The sequence below is a fragment of the Bos indicus x Bos taurus genome, chromosome 24, assembly GCF_003369695.1.
Source record: "Bos indicus x Bos taurus breed Angus x Brahman F1 hybrid chromosome 24, Bos_hybrid_MaternalHap_v2.0, whole genome shotgun sequence".
NCBI lineage: Eukaryota > Metazoa > Chordata > Mammalia > Artiodactyla > Bovidae > Bos > Bos indicus x Bos taurus.
Window position 1 is genome coordinate 48072865 of NC_040099.1, and position 15303 is coordinate 48088167.

The window sequence follows — 15303 nt, forward strand, 5'->3', positions numbered from 1 at the left end:
TTAAGATAGGAGAACATTGAAACTATCACAAAAGGAAATAATCCACTTTGTCACTGCTGTCCCCTGAAGAAACACACATTGTATCCTGCATAAAACGATCATTTCTGTAAATTCCATGGCACGTTGTCCTTTTCATAACACCTCCACCCATCTGTCTCATGATCGGTGTGTGAAGCAGATGGGCAAAGCATCACAGAAAGTGTTCTTAGTTACACAGGGTGTTAGTACATCTGGATTAGGGCCGGATCAAGAACCAGTGTTTTAGGACTCAATCTGACACTTTTCTACTACATCAAACTACCTCTTAACAATCCCAGATGGCCCCTGGGTAAAAAGGTATACAGTTACTCCCTAGCTTCCAGACAGTTATTCTCCAAGGTATATTTGTTAAATTGGGTATTTTGAACTCGAATTTTGTTTTATCACAAAAACAGCATTATGATAGAAAGTTAGGTTCAAAGGTTCATGGACAACACCATCTCCACCTGATCTCTTTTGTAAGAGTTACAACCAGTTGCTGGTTTCACCAACTCCAGCTGTGTGATACACCTGGCATTCCAAACTCCGCAGAGCACTGAAGAATTGATGCTTTTGAACTGTGGTGTTGGAGAAGACTCTTGAGAGTCCTTGGACTCACAAGGAGATCCAACCAGTCCATCCTAAAGAAAATCAGTCCTGAATGTTCATTGGAAGGACTGATGCTGAAGCTGAAACTCCAATACTCTGGCCACCTGATGTGAATAGCCGACTCATTTGAAAAGACCCTGATGCTGGGAAAGATTGAAGGCGGGAGGAGAAGGGGATGACAGAGGATGAGATGGTTGGGTTGCATCACCGACTGAATGGCCTTGAGTTTGAGCAAGCTCCGGGAGATGGTGAAGGACAGGGAAGCCTGGCATGCTGCAGTCCATGGGGTGGCAAACGGTCAGACAAGACTGAGCGACTGAACAACGACAACAAAGATGCTAATACTTCACCCAGGCTTTCCCAGTCTTTTTATAAATACCATCATGGTCCACACAGTAGCCCAAGCCAAAACTCTGGGATGTTATCCCTGAGTTTCCCCTCTTCCTCCCCAGCCCCTGTCTACCCACCTTCACCACTGTTGACATGCAACCCACCACTGAAGTCTGTGAGTGTGCCTCTAAAGTAAATCTCAGTTCCTTCCATTTGTCTCCCTTCTCCTACCACTGATGTGGTCCCGGCCACCATCTCCTCTCCCCCTCAGTCTAAGTCACAGTCATTGGACCCTTGGCAAGAAGGCAAAGAGTGGGAGCCAGCAAGTCCATAGGCATCTGCTCTTGTCCTGGCCGAGAAACTAATTACGAAAGTGTCCTCACCATCCCCCACCTCACTACCGCCCATCACACCATGCGCCCCTAGCTCTCATTACACGCTGTCTATTCACTAACCTTTCCTTTCACAGAGACTTGCTCTGGGGCCCTTGTCATCTCCAACTTGAAACTCCAGTTATCCTTCCTAATTATAAGGAGTACTTATTGCTGGAGAAGAGTCACAAGTTAGCAAAACAGTAATTTAATTAAAAGAAAAGTCTGATCTCTAGCAATGGAAAATTAACCAATTAATTAATTGATAGCAAACCAGCCCTAGCTGAACTGGTAGAGGGCTTTCATAAACAAATCTTGCAAAAACACAGATGAATGCTAATGACCAATACCGTGATATTCTGCCTACATGGACGCTTTGCTAGAAGGCAGCAGACCCCTTTCTCCGTGTGGTTTTCCCACTGTACAGCCAGGGTTATTTGTATCACTAAGTGTAGCATCAGGGCATACATTTATTTGGGAAATGCTGAGTGTCTCAGAGCTTCAGAGGTCATTATGCTGAGTTCCTGCAGGCAGGACATAGTCTCACTCGGTCTCTAAGCTTGACGCCCAGAACAATGCCTGACCCAGAGTTTGTTAAAATGAATAAACTCCAGATCACTGACTTAAAGCTCAGGAGTTGAAGCCCAGAGAGGTCAAGGGACTTGCCCAAGATTACAGGGTTCCTTGTTAATGGAGCCGGGGTCACCATACTCGGGTCTCCTGACCCTCAAGCCACACTATATTATATATCCAAAGAGGGGGTGGGGGGAGTGTACTTAATACTTTCTTTCCCCTACATTTGACGTGCTCTCCTACCTTTAAATGACCTGAAAGAATGCTTGGCACCATCTTCCAAGAAGCAGGTAAACTGCAGAGTGGCAGCATCCCTTGTGAGCCTTGGATTTCTGCCCTTGGTTCTTAAGGATACCATGTTTAAAATTAATAAAAACAGAAGTCTTTCAAATTGCAGCCATCTGTAAGCATCATTATGCTGAGAACATTAAGCAACAGGGACAAAGAGATCTGTTTTCTCTCCACAAAAGCCAGTTCAATTTTGGAAATTTGCTTCTGGAAACATCTCAGGTATGAGATCCTGGAACTGGACTCAGGATACAGAGAAGGAGGTGTGAAGGACAGATGGGATTGGAGGAGCTGAACAAGGCCAGGGCGGATGATAAAAAAACAGCAGCAACCACAGCCAGGTACAGGATCACCAGAACAACAACAACAAAAAAAACCTCGGATTTTTATAACCTGAGGTGACTTCCAGAATTCTCATGTTGGAAAAACTCTTCCTGTGCCTCGTGAAAAACAGCCCTTCTTATTCCTCGTCTCTCTTTCTTTTTCTCCAGCTTTGTAAATGACCCTAACAGGGCTCAGGTATGTTCCCAAGCTTAAGATTTTCTGCCCCAAATCAACGTGCAAAATAAACAGCGATTCTACTTACATCTTGAGAATTAGAAGCTTACAGCTCTTCTGAGAAAGGCTAGAACTCCTAATAAGCTGTTTAACAAATATGCGAGGTGCGAGTTTTATGGCTGCGAAACTAAGAACAGCAGTGGCTGAGGCGGGGACACGCCTGACCGTGGGAAAGGGGTGCTTGGCCTCCACCCTGCTCCCGGGTAAATCTGGAGGTTGCTCCCACAATTTATAATCACAAAAATAGCATACGAGCCTTTTTTTCTTTTTTTAAATCAACCTCCTTTCTTCCAGGTGACAGCTTCTTCTCCTTCAGGACACTGGGGGTCAGGAAAAGCAGGAGTTGGGCAGAGAAAAGAATAAGGGCTCACGTGTGCCGATGGCTACAGGAAGCCAACTTTAGGTGTCTCTCCATGATGGGTAACTTCCAAAGATGGCCACGACGATCTTCCTGTTGAGAGGTGGGCGATGTTTCCCTACCCCTTAATCTGGACTGGCCGTGTGCTGTGTCTTGGCACATGGATAAAATGTGGTGGAAGTGACCTTCTGGGCCTGAAGTGGCCTGCAGCTTCCACATTCACGGAGGTGGGTCCCCGTCATTGTGTACAGTAGACAGGCTGTTCTGCTACAGAGAGAGATCCTGGAGAATGGAGACCATGAGAAGAACAGGCCACGTGGAGAAGACACAGGGCTGCAGCCAAGAGCCAGCACCAGGGCACCAGACCAGGGAGGGGCGCCATCGTGGATCCTCAGCTCCAACTGAGTGGCCCAAACAGAAGAAAGAAAAGCTTTTGACATAGAGTCCTGCCCAAATTCCCGACCCACAGGGCTGTGAGCAATGCTTGCTTTAAGCCACTGTATCTGGGTTGCTTTGCCATGTAGCAGTAGGTACCAATCAGCTGTTCTCTGCTGTCAAGTGTTTCTTCACAGGTGGTCCCTGAGGAACTGTATGGGTTGTGGTTTTGAATTTGTTTATGCTTTTTGTTTTTTTAAAAAATATATCAACTGGAGAATCTTGCTGTGGACAGCAGAAGTGATTTGAGACTGACAGAACCCTTAAACCTGCCTGGAAAGGGGACTGGTGGCCCACATATCATCACGCGTGCTTCACATGTGCTCAGAGGGAAGAAGTCCACGGGGTGACCCATCCCAGGGCCAGAGCGCAGCCCTTCAGAGCCAGTGCCTCACCCACCCCCTCTCCTCACAACACAGACCGATGACTGCTTTCTGAGCGAGCAGCTCCCACTCCACCGTTTGAAAAAGAATGCCCTAGAAGGAAATCCAGAACATCCAGTCCTCACAGGTCTTGGTCCCTCTCCAGTCTGAAGTGACGGCTGGCACATCGGCCTGCCTCTATGCTTCAGGCTCCCTGCCTCCCCGAAGTCATTTCATGGTCAACATGGCAAAAAAAGGAAAGAAAAAAGAGGCCACGCTGATTCCACACAAAGCTTGTGACAGGGCCAGCATCCCTCACATCTGGCTGCAGGCGGATCCAGCAAGACGTGGCGGCGTTTATCGCCAGTGAATCACGTCCAAGCTCCACTGGAGAAACAAGCACCTAAACAAAGGGAAGACAAAGGACCACCTGGAGCCTGGCATGCTCTACCTTCTGATAGCAGCACTGCCTGGATTTTGTAGGGGGGTGGTGGGAAGACAAGGGGTGACTCCCCCCACATAGCCGGCACTTGGCAGCTGCTAGAATGAAGGCAAGCTCAGTCCTGAGCCTCAGGTAGCCTCCCTACTACAGCTTCATGGGTGAGGGGGCAGCACAAAGCACAGGGATTGCGAGTGCTGGGCCGCTGACCCAGGCCCATGTTCACGGAAATAGGAAGGAAGGGAGAAATAAACTCTTGGAAGGGTTCTGCACTGATTTTACCTTGACACCCTCACCGTGCACAGAGTTCAAGAGCCCTGAAGAAGACAACAAGAAACTCTTAAGGCAGTGGCTAGGAGAAAATCTGGGAGTGAGAGACAAGCAGATGTGAGTCATTGGAAAGGGCCTGGAAGAGAGGGGAACGCACCTGAGGAACGCACCTATGACCCAGAGGAACATTGTTCATTCCACAAAAGTTTACTGAGCATCTATTATGTGCCAGGTACTGTACTAGGTACTAGGAATACAAGGGCAATCAGGGCATACATGGTCTTTGCCCCAAGAAGCTCCCATCCTGCAGGAGGACACAGTCAGAGCACTTACTAGAGGGTGTTTGGGCAAGTCAGAAAAGGAGGTCTAGGCAGAAAAGGAAGTTTAGGCATAGCAGAAGCCCGAGAAGGGTGCAGCCCACTTCAGTGTGGCCTTGGGAGGTTCCCGGGCTCCTGTGGCTTCACTCAGAGGTAAGGACACTCTTTGCTCCCCTCTCTGAAGTCCCACAGCTCCCCTCGCAGTGCCATTGCGTAGGGCATTAACTGGATTCGGGGTATCTTCCCACGTGTTTCCAAAATGTTGCTTCTGTGAAGGCACTCACCTGCCCAAAGGCCTTCTATGACAACCCACTGCCTATTGAATAAACTCCTCAACATTTTGGCTTGGCTTCTCACACCTTACATAGTCTGCTCCAATCCATCCGAATATACCTGGAACAGAAAGTTCCCAGAAGGAACACCCCAATCTCTGTTAACATTCACCTGCACGGCTATGTGATGAGTTCCACCCCCAACTCTGACCACATTTACAAACATCTCCATTTCTATATATGAGCCCTCAACCCAAGAGTCTATTTATTTAGAGTTATGCATACTTGGGCCAGCACTGCCAATAAGGCATGATAGGAACAATCTAGGAAAAGACCCCAGGCCCAAATCACACTCAGCACCCAGGAGGTCTGAAATTCTCCACTAGCTATTATTTGCTGATTCAAGCTTTATCTTTACTTGGCAGGTTTTAAAATTAAAAGTACTTAGTGTTGTGACCCAGGTGGCGCTAGTGGTAAACAATCCGCCTGCCAATGCAGGAGACCTAACAGGTATGGGCTCCATCCCTGGGTTGGGAAGATCCCCTGGAGGAGGGCACGGCAACCCACTCCAGCATTCCTGCCTGAGAATCCCAGGGACAGAAGAGCCTGGCGGGCTACAGTCTATAGGGTTGCAAAGAGTCGGACACGACTGAAGCGACTTAGCATGCACACACAGTGCGTGACCCAGTAAATTCTAGTCCTAGGAATATAGTTAACAGAAATGCCTATGATCACTCAACAGAAGACACGTTTAAGACTCATCATGGAAGTGCTGAAGGTAATAGTCTCAGCCTAGAAGCTATCCAAATGCCCATCTACAGTAAGATGGATTCATGGTGATACATTCACATAACAAAATACAATACAGAAACAAGAAAGAACAAACTGCACTACACATAAGAATATGGATGAATTCCCAAACACAATGTTGAGTAAAATCAGACAGACACAAAAGAGTAATACTACACAGTTTCACTTGCATAAATACAAAGTTCAAGACTAAGCGGTCCTGTTAAAAGGAGAGTGGTTCCCCTTGGTAGCATGAAAATGACTGGAAGGTGGCTTCTGGGATCCTGATAACATGCTCTGTCATGATCTAGATGCTGGTTTGAGCCATAAACTATGGTGTATGCACATTTTTCTATGTATGTAAAACTTCAACAAAAAGTTTACTTTAAAAGGAGGAAAAAGGAAAAATAATATTGATGAGGGTGCACAGAAATTGATACTTTCTTACGTTGGAGAATGCGAATTAGTTTCAGGAAGGGAATCTGGAAATATTCATCAAAAACCTTTAAAAGCTTCATGTCTTTTGACTCAGTGATTTCAATCTAGGAATTTATCTTCAGGAAATAATGAAAATGTGCAGTAGTACCTGTCACAGAATTATTTATAATAGGGAAAATTTAGGAAAAGCCTAAATGTGGAGCATGTATATACTTACTGTGCAGCCACTAAAATGTTTTATAAAATATTTAATGAAAGGATTATGGGAGATTTTAATTTCTTCTTTCTCCCTTTCCCCCCAAATTCCCAACAAATGACATTTATTACATGAGTTATTTGGAAATAAATAAATGCAAATACCTGTGTAGAAATTAATAATTTAATTCTGCATTCATTCAACAAGCAGGTACTGCAGTCTTCCATCGCCAGGCACGGGTAGAGTACTGAATAGGTTTAGGGCCTGCTCTCAAGAACCTCAGTTTGGTGAGATTTGAAGTTGAATGTGAATCAACCACAGCTCACGCTGTGGTTGGGGAGAACAACCTATCTGAAGTCAGGATACACGAATTCAGCCTCAGCTCCACAATTTGCTTTTTAAACAAATTTTCAGTGTCTTGGTAGGTGAGCTTCTCTCTCTATTTATCCGTTCCTTCATGTGTAAAATGAGTATAATAAGAACTCTCCTGTCTACCTCACCCTGAGACAGTCAGCTGCGACGGAGACCACTGAGCATGCCCTGAAGATGCAGGCTATAAATATGATCAGGTAATCCTTCGTGTCACGAACAAAAGGAGCACACACATGCTATCCAGTTCTATTAAGAAATATCATGCCCTCCAGCCTTCATCCTGCCTGTAGGTTACCCTGCCCTCCTCTGAGCCTTGCTCACGGTGCCAGCATCCATGACAGGTGGAGGGAAGTGCTTTTTATCATTGAATTCCGGTTGCATTGTACGATGGTAGAGAATGTGGTCTGTGTGATGTTGACTTCTTTAGTGGCCTTGTCCACGCTCAGTTTCTATAAATGTGTGACTGAAAAGAAAGCATATTTCCCACTTGTAAGATGCAGGGTTTTATATATAGATCCTCTGGTTGAGGCCTGTTATTTGGCCCATTTGAACCTTTCATAACCTTACAAGTTTATATCTTCCATTTCTACAAGATGTGCTAAAAATCTCCTACAGTAATTATGAATGTCTTTTTCTCCTTCCCATTCTTTCCATTGTGCTTCCCTTTAGGGGGGGCTATGTTGTCTGGCACATAAGAATTCATGATCGTCCTAGTGGACTGTCCCTTTTATCATTACACAATGATCTTCTTTATCTATGCTATTTCTCCTTACTTTTTACACTGTTGCTGCTGCTGCTACTGCTAAGTCACTTCAGTCGTGTCCGACTCTGTGTGACCCCATAGACGGCAGCCCACCAGGCTCCCCCGTCCCTGGGATTCTCCAGGCAAGAACACTGGACTGGGTTGCCATTTCCTTCTCCAATGTATGGAGGTGAAAAGTGAAAGTGAAGTCGCTCAGTCGTGTCTGACTCCTAGCGACCCCATGGACTGCAGCCTACCAGGCTCCTCCATCCATGGGGTTTTCCAGGCAAGAGTACTGGAGTGGGGTGCCACTGCCTTCTCCTTTACATTGTTACACAATTGCAATACCAGCTTTATTTTGTTATCTATACTGTTTATTCTCTTCCAACTCTTGGCTCTTAATTTTTGTGTGTCATCAAATTGTATGTGTGTCTTATAACTTGCAGATACCTGGATTTTGTCCTTTTCTAGAAAAAGAAAATTCTTTTTTCAATGCAAGTGTTTCTCTTTAATGAGAGAATTTTAATTGTTTTGAGTATGATATCAGCTTGGGATTCCACTTTCACGTGGGTGAATTTTTTGTTTGTTTTTTCACTCCCGGCACTTGGAAGATGTACATGTCTTTAAGGATTCCCTGAGCTGATAAACAAGTACTCATAGCTCTCATTTTACAGAAGGGACCGCCCTTTGCGACTCCTGGTTTGAAGCCCAGGCTCAAAAATACTGTTCTGTTGGGTTGTGGTTGTTGTTATCCTGACCATCGAGGTGTAGGACATTAAGATCAAGTGCGTGTTTATGCGTGTGTCAGGAGGTGGAGGTGGGGCGGGGTGGGGGACCGTGGGGAACGGGGAGGGCTGCGCACTCCTTCTTTGTCAGCTGGGTCTGCCATGGTTGTTGCTCAGCCACCAAGTCGTGTGTGACTCTTTGCAGTGGGATGGACTGCAGCACACGGCCCTGGTGGCTCAGACAGTAAAGAATCCACGAAGGTACCCAGATATAAAACAATGGAATAAAAATAATGGAAATCATCCTCGACTAGACCGTAGAATTGTGCATCCAGAAAAAGTATCTTTTAAGAATGGAGGTGAAATGAAGACATTATCAAAAAAAACTGAAAATAAGAGCTATTACTACCAACAAATAGGTCAATGAAGGTATTTCTAAATAAAACTTTCAACTCTCAGGAAAATATAATAATAATTCTAAATTCATATTTAATAAAATATCCTCAAAATATGTGTAGAAAACAATTTTTAATGTACAGAAAGAAATGAGCCAAACACAACATTAAAGTGGGAAATTTTAAAACTCTTCTCACAGTAATTGACAGATCAAACAGATACAATAAGCAAGAATAGAGAAGTTCTGAACTTTTAACTTTGATTAATTAACAAGTGTTTTAAATTCAAAGTCTTCAAATTAGAGAACACCTTGGGCTTACATAGAAAAATTTTAGAAACTGATGAGATATAAAGCAATTTCAAATGATTCTAAAGAACAGTCCATGTTCTTTGATCTTCATGTCATTAAATTAGAAATCAGTTATAAAAGTAAACTAAAAAACAAATATTAAAAATTATATTAAAAATACAAAATTATAATAAAAGTTTTTAAATACATAGAACTGAATGATAATAAAAATACTTTCTATCAGATTTATGAGATGCAGATAAAGCAGTACATAGAGAGAAGTATGGGGCTTTCCAGGTGGTGCTAAGTGGTAAAGAATCCAGCTGCCAATGCAGAAGACAGAAGAGATGCAGGTTCAATCCCTGGGTCGGGAAGATCCCCTGCAGGAGGGCATGGCAACCCACTCCAGTATTTTTGTCTGGATAACCCCATGGACAGAGGAGCCTGGTGGACTATGGTCCATAGGGTTCTAAAGAGTCAGACACAACTGAAGCAACTTAGCTCTCAGCACTGGAGAGAAGTATAGAGTCTTAAATTCTTATATTATAAAAAGAAGTTAATTAATAAAGAAATAAATTAGAAAAATCAACTGAATAAAACCAAAGAATATAGAGAGAGGAATAGAAAAATAGGAAATCAACAAAACAGAAAACAAAGATACAAAAGAGAAAATTAACAAAGCAAATAAATGTTGCTTTAAAAGACCAACCTTTGTGAAACTGAATAGAAAAGTGGGAAGAGAAGAATAAAATCACTTAACATCAAGAAAGAAAGTATGGGGCAGCTAACTTCAGATACTCGAAGGATTTTGAAAGATCAAAAGAAAATAATGAAGAACTTTAAGTCAATAGATTTGAAAATTTAAGTAAAATAGACAAATTTCTAGAAGACTATAACTACAAAAATGAATTTTAGAACAAATAGAAAATCTGACATGTCTTATAATCAGTAAATATTGAATAAGTAACTTTAAATCTTCCCACAAAGAAAACAAGAGGCCCAGATGGTTTTACAGGCAGGTCCTATCTGACATGCAATGATTAAACCATTTCACCATCTACATAATCTTAAGTGTAAGAAAAACAGCCTATTTTAAACCCATTTTGTGAGGCTAATGAAAACTTGAGGCTGGGAAAATCTGAAAAAGGAAAATTGCAGGCCAACCTCATTCATGAATAAAGATGCAAAAAAGGTTAAAAAATAATAATAAAGTCAAATATAGAAATATATTTTAAAATATATATATATATATATATATATATATATACAGGTAAATTTTTGCAAGGAATTGGGAAAGGTAGCTTAACATGAGAGAAACTGCTAGTGTAATTTGCCAGAGTAATGGATTAAAAGAGACTAATCATATAATCATCTCAGAAGAGGGGAGAAATCATGTGATAAAATGCTAACAGTTATTTCTGAGTAAAATCTTAGCAAGCCAAGAACTGAATGAGCTTCCCTAACCTGATAAAGGCCATCTAATACTGCAAACATGATACTTAATGGTGACATCCTGGGAGCATTCCCTTTAATATCAGGAACAACACAAGGTTGTCTATCACCTCTGCCTCTGCTCAACTCTGTACTGGACATCCCTAGCTAAATACAGTACAGCAAGAAAAAAAAATAAAGAGTGTACAAGTTGGAAAGTAAGAAACAAAACTACCACTATTTGAATGACACAATCCTCTACGGAGATCGAAAAGAAGTGACAGCAATGTGTTAGAATTAAAAAGATAGGGAGGTTGCTAGTTAAAAGACCAATATATACATCAATTGTTTTACTATGTACTTGAAAAAGGAAATGTTTAGAAGATACATATCACTGGGTATTATAGTCAAAGCTATGCTCTTTCCAGTAGTCACGTACAGATGTGAGAGCTGGACCATAAAGAAGGCAGAGCACTGAAGAATTGACCCTTTCGAACTGTGGTGTGGACTCTTTCTTGAGAGTCCCTTGGACTGCAAGGAGATCAAACCAGTCAGTCCTAAAGGAAATCAACGCTGAATATTCCTTGGAAGGACTGATGTTGAAGCTCCAAGTCTTTGGCCACCTGTGCGAAAAGCCAACTCATGGGAAAAGACCTTCATGCTGGGAAAGATTGAAGGCAGAAGGAGAAGAGCGCAACAGAGGATGAGATGGTTGGATGACATCACTGATTCAATGGACATGAACTTGGTCAAACTCAGGGAGATGGTGAAGGACAGGAAAGCCTGGTGTGCCACAGTCCATAGGGCTGCGAAGAGTTAGAAACAACTTTGGCCGCTGAACAACAAAAATAAAAAAGTGGAAACTGTCGACTGAACTTCATTGGCCAGTCAAGGCACTGTGATGCCACTTCCCACCCATTGCATCAGTTCAGTTCAGTTCAGTCATTCAGTCATGTCTGACTCTGCAATCCCATGGACTGCAGCACGCCAGGCCTCCCTGTCCATCACCAACTCCCAGAGTCTACTCAAACTCATGTCCATTGAGTCTGTGATGCCATCCAAAGAGCTCATCCTCTGTCACCCCCTTCTCCTCCCACCTTAAATCTTTCCCAGCATCAGGGTCTTTTCAAATGAGTTAGTTCTTCACATCAGGTGGCCAAGTATTGGAGTTTCAGCTTCAGCATCAGTCCTTCCAATGAATTCTCGGGACTGATTTCCTTTAGGATGGACTGGTTGGATCTCCTTGCAGTCCAAGGGACTCTCAAGAGTCTTCTCCAACACCACAGTTCAAAACCATCAATTCTTCGGCACTCAGCTTTCTTTATGGTCCAACTCTCACATCCATACATGACCATAGGAAAAACCATAGCCTTGACTAGACGGACCTTTGTTGGCAAAGTAATGTCTCTGCTTTTTAATATGCTGTCTAGGTTGGTCATAATTTTTCTTCCAAGGAGCAAGTGTCTTTTAATTTCATGGCTGCAGTCACCATCTGCAGTGATTTTGGAGCCCCAAAAATAGGGTCTCACTGTTTTCCACTGTTTTCCCACCTATTTCCCATGAAGTGGTGGGACCAGATGCCATGATCTTAGTTTCCTGAATGTTGAGTTTTAAGCCAACTTTTTCACTCTCCTCTTTCACTTTCATCAAGAGGCTCTTTAGTTCTTCTTCGGTTTCTACCATAAGGGTGGGTCATCTGCATATCTGAGGTTATTGATATTTCTCCCAGCAATCTTGATTCCAGCCTGTGCTTCATCCAGCCCAGCATTTCTCATGATGTACTCTGCATATAAGTTAAATAAGCAGGGTGACAACATACAGCCTTGGTGTACTCCTTTCCCGATTCGGAACCAGTCTGTTGTTCCATGTCCAGTTCTAACTGTTGCTTCCTGACTTTCATACAGATTTCTCAAGAGGCAGGTCAGGCAGTCTGGTATTCCCATCTCTTTCAGAATTTCCCACAGCTGGTTGTGATCCACACAGTCAAATGCTTTGGCATAGTCAATAAAGCAGAAGTAGATGTTTTTCTAGCACTCTCTTGCTTTTTTGATGATCCAACAGATGTTGGCAATTTGACCTCTGGTTCCTCTGCCTTTTCTAAAACCAGCTTGAACATCTGGAAGTTCACGGTTCACGTACTGTTGAAGCCTGGCTTGGAGAATTTTGAGCATTACTTTACTAGCGTGTGAGATGAGTGCAGTTGCGCGGTAGTTTGAGCATTCTTTGGCATTGCCTTTCTTAGGGATTGGAATGAAAACTGACCTTTTCCAGTCCTGTGGCCACTGCTGAGTTTTCTAAATTTGCTGGCATATTGAGTGCAGCACCTTCACAGCATCATCTTTTAGGATTTGAAATACCTCAAATGGAATTCCATCTCCTCCACTAGCTTTTTTCATAGTGATTCTTCCTAAGGCCCACTTGACTTTGCATTCCAGGATGCCTGGCTCTAGGTGAGTGATCACACCATCGTGATTATGTGGCTTGTGAAGATCTTTTTTGTATAGTTCTTCTGTGTATTCTTGCCACCTCTCCTTAGTATCTTCTGCTTCTGTTAGGTCCATACCATTTCTGTCTTTTATTGAGCCCATCTTTGCATGAAATGTTCCCTTGGTATCTCTAATTATCTTGAAGAGATCTCTAGTCTTTCCCATTCTATTGTTTTCCTCTATTTCTTTGCATTGATTGCTAAGGAAGGCTTTCTTATCTCTCCTTGCTATTCTTTGGAACTCTGCATTCAAGTGGGTATATCTTTCCTTTTCTCCTATGCCTTTTGCTTCTCTTTTTTTGACAGCTATTTGTAAGGCCTCCTCAGACAACCATTTTGCCTTTTTGCACTTCTTTTTCTTGGGGATGGTCTTGAGCCCTGCCTCCTGTACAATGTCACGAACCTCTGTCCATTCTTCAGGCACTCTGTGTCTATCAGATCTAATCCCTTGAATCTATTTCTCACTTCCACTGTATAATCATAAGGGATTTGATTTAGGTCATACCTGAATGGTCTAGTGGTTTTCCCTACTTTTTTCAATTTAAGTCTGAATTTTGCAATCAGAAGTTCATGATTGGAGCTATGTCCAACACTATGATGCCACTTCCCACCCATTGCACAGTACCAGCCATTGATGAGGGTAAGTAGGGATGTTCACATATTGTTACTAGGAATGTAATTAGGTTTTGTTTTTTAAAAAGCATTGGAACTGGCTGCTGGATATTTTCTCAATGATGAGTCCAAGACTTCTGTTGAAACACAAGACAGTTTCTTTGCCTAAGCCTCATAACAATTTAGGAAATTATCTATTCTAGCAGAGTGTGTGGCCCAGTTCTTGCCTCCTGTGTTAAAGGTTTCTATTAACTATTGTCATATGTAATGCAACTACTCTTCTATTTCACACAGAATTATAAGAAAATACTTTTCCCCAAGGTTAGTAGTTTATCCAGGGATCAACTCATTCTTTTCTGTTTCTTGTTTTAGTTCATTTCACCAGGGTTTTTTGTTTTGTTTTTGTCTATTTCTTCCTTCAATTTTGTAAAAGCCTGGACATGTGATTTTTACAAACTGTTTCAAGAAATAAATTTTACCTTGTATCTATAAAAAAAAGCACTGAAGGGCAAATGAGTGATATACAAATAAGTAAATGAAGACATGTGTCTCCTAAGACCCAGCAAATTCACTTTCAGTTCTGCATTTCTAGTCTCTCACACTTGTGTGTCAGGAGAGTTCAAGGATATTAATCACAGCATTGGAACAGCAAAAGAAATAGACGCACCTAAATGTCCTTCAACAAGAGAATGGTCTGCTGATCTATGAAGTGTTATGCGGCAATGGAAAAGAATGAAGCAGGCCTACGTGTACTGTCATGGAAAGTTACTCAGTTAGGCAAAGAAAACCAAGAAGAAACCTACAGAAGATGGAGTATGATTTTTTAAACAGCACAAAACATAATTATGTATTTACATATGCAAATAATTCATGTGCCTGGCAGGTTTTAAGTGCTAAGGATACAATGAAACTGATAGTCATTCAGCCATGTCCAACTCTTTGCGAACCCATGAACTATAGCCTTCTAGGCTCCTCTGTCCCTGGGATTTTCCAGGCAAGAATACTGGAGTGGGTTGCCATTTCCTTCTCCAGGGGATCTTCCTGACCCAAGAAGCGAACCTGGGTCTCCTGCATTGCAGACAATAAAAAAAAGCAAAAAATTCTTACCTATGTGGAATTTACATTCTAGCACATATACATATACACATAGCACATATACACACATACATACACATTGCAGACAATAAAAAAAAGCAAAAAATTCCTACCTATGTGGAATTTACATTCTAGCACATATACATATACACATAGCTATGGATCCAGCCTTATGTGGACCTATGTATATGTTTGGGCATAGAAAAGGTCCTAGAGTGTGAACACTAACCATAACAGTAGTTACCATCCAAGACAGATACAATGTGGATATCAAACAATGAAATATACGGCAGTTAAAATGAATGAACCTGATGTCTATACTGTTTCCACTGTTTCCCCATCTATTTCCCATGAAGTGATGGGACCAGATGCCATGATTAGTTTTCTGAATGTTGAGCTTTAAGCCAACTTTTTCACTCTCCTCTTTCACTTTCATCAAGAGGCTTTTGAGTTCCTCTTCACTTTCTGCCATAAGGGTGGTGTCATCTGCATATCTGAGGTTACTGATATTTCTCCCAGCAATCTTGATTCCA